Raw genomic sequence first — 2,843 nt, 5'->3', positions numbered from 1 at the left:
TGCCCCATGCGTGCCATTGGAAACTGTTGCACTTACGCATACTGGGACGCACAGACAAACAATATGCATGAAGTGGCCATTTACTGCGCATAAAACTGGCATATTAGTGTGACGCCATAATAATTTGAAGCCAGATATGATATCAAGCGTACAGTGAATATAGACCTGAGTCTGATAACTTTCGAGAACCTTAGGGACTCGTTGTGTTTTTTAAACGTTTGTACAAATTGTTATCATATTTGGTCATAAATAGTAACGGTTACAAAAGGGAAATTAATTGTTTCAATAATTCAGCTTAGGTTTGAAATAAAGAATCTGAAATGGCTTCAACTGCTGTCATGTCCGATGATTATGCGAAGTTTGCGGAGTTTGACAAAAACTTCCGCGATCAACTAACTAGACCAGGAATTAAACCTGATCCATCAACATTAGTCAATGAAATTTTGCTAAGAAATTTGAAAAGACATTGTGGAAATTATCGACATTGTTTGCCATCGGAAGATTTAATGCCTCGATACAAACTTACAGGGCACAAGGGACGAGACTTACTTTACACATTCATTGAAGTTGTGAAAGACAGATCCAACTACAAAAAAGGAAATTATTTCTTCTTCCGCTGTGGGTCTGATGCTGGGGATCGAGATATAATCTTGCTCGCCAATCCAACTGATAACCAACCTGGGAACGGGTTAATAATTACTTTTGCTCTTACAGAACAACCCAATGGTTACAAATATTTTATCAATGATGGTCACGCCCCCAAATTGCGTGGGTTTTGTAATTACTTTCAGAAGTTTATGACAGAATCATTCAACACCGAAGGCCGCCATAAACGCATAGAGGGCCGTTTCTTCGAGCTTTCTGTTCTCTTCTTGTTCGGGATTGCCAGACGACTTGTTCCAGACAATGAAAATAGTCCAGATGTGAAGAAAAAGCTTGATTCCATTCCTGTGTCATCCTGCATCGCCGCTTGTCTATTGAGAATCTCCAGGAAGAAGACTAAGTCGAAAGAATGGGAAGAGAATATAATCGAAGATCTGATTTACATTTTTCGAAAGGAATTTGATAAAAGAGAAGAAGCCGCAAGAACAATGCTGGAAAGGTTAGTTTTAAAAAATACCCTATAACTCAACTTTTAACAAAGAAGCAAAGTCATTTGCACACATTCTGTTGTATTTTACTAAAAACACACAAAGAAAGCTCTGCACGCTTGTGTATTCTAATGTGTTTGTAAAATGTGTTCGTTTAAAATAGGTTTAAAGAGGAAAGATGTGTGAAGGAAGAAAAAGAACAACTGATGAAACAATTCTTTAATCCAGCTTTTGTCAATAATACAAAAATGTTCACTGATCAAAGAGTTGGTAGGAAGCGAAGACTTGTTGACGAAACATCAACAAATCGTAAAGTGATGAAGCATTGATTTGAAACTTTCGTGAAACCAGTTTCGAGCATGTTCTGTTTGTTCTTATGAAATGTAGTTCCATACATAAAGGTTGTCAACTGTTATTCCATTTGTGCTTTGCTTTATGTTCTAGTTCTATATATACAATATGTTGTGACGAGAGAAATATTTTTTAAATCCTTTAAATGTTCAATGTTCATGTTCTCTGATGTCATAGCAATGACGCAAAATGTTTTTTCATCTACTGATTAACTGTTAGTTGTGTGCACTTAATTGTACTTGATTAATAACGCTTTACTTGTGACTGTGTTTAAAGATGGTTTGACTGTCGTTTATTGCAAGTGTAAAAATGAGTCTTAAACATTTTATTGAGTGTAATATTAAGTTTGTTAATTACTGATTTCCTGCAAACACTGTTTAACCAAAAATCGTTGTCGTTATAATTTTTTAAGTTTTTTCAATTGACAATGTGTTGTTTTGAAATTTTACTCGAAAGACTATTTCTGTCTTTTAAATATCATTATGTGCACACAAAATGTTCTTGTGTTTCATTGAAAGGCCTACGACACCGCAATTAAATGCCAGAACCACTTTCAGTCAAGAGTATGCGGTTCTGCAACTGCAAAATATGATAGGTTGCCTTTTAGCGTTGTCCCCTGTTAGATCCTTGTCCCTCAGTTGACTTTTGTCCCTCAGTTGAAGTCGTGGTGTGCGTATTCAGCGTTAAGGTTGATTCGCGATCAAGATGACGCATGGGTTTTTATTTATGCCTGAAACCGACATGCTCATACCGGCGAATTACTTTCTGCATTGCATCGTGCGTCCAAAGACGGGCGCAGTCTAAATTGCGTTCGTGAAGCACATTGTGAACTGATAGTCCTGACTTGAATCCGGAGACAAAATGTCAATCTAATCAAATAGGCTCATCGACCGCTTTAAATTTGTCCCAGCTAATGACAATTTAAACGACAGATTTGTTGACAATTATTGTTGAAGGGCACCTAAGTTTGCTTTTAACATTTACGTGCGCTCACAATCGATGGCGGCTAACACCTCGACGCGTGAAACCACATAGCCATGTTTTTAACTCGACCAAACCAAAACGTTTTGGGCCCGCTAAAATCCCGGCTTAATTGGGAGTCCAGACTTTTTCTCTTTGGATACTTGCGATCCGGTAGACCAGTCGGACTGATTTTATATGCCACACACGAACCCAACGGCCACTTTGTCTTCTTTTACAAAAACACAATGTCGTTCTCCAGTGGAAATTATCACATTTTTCAGATGACCTTCAAACAGAAAAGTACATGGAAACCAAGCACCAGACTTAAATGTGGTCCAGAGGAGTCAGCATTAAAGCACATCTTAAATTAACAAATTAAAGGCGAAAAAATCCTTAGCCGCGAAGAACCTGTAATCACACGGCATAGGTGACGATTCT

Source organism: Ascidia mentula, chromosome 3 (genome assembly GCF_947561715.1).
Source record: "Ascidia mentula chromosome 3, kaAscMent1.1, whole genome shotgun sequence".
Lineage (NCBI taxonomy): Eukaryota > Metazoa > Chordata > Ascidiacea > Phlebobranchia > Ascidiidae > Ascidia > Ascidia mentula.
This window is presented reverse-complemented; position numbering follows the sequence as displayed.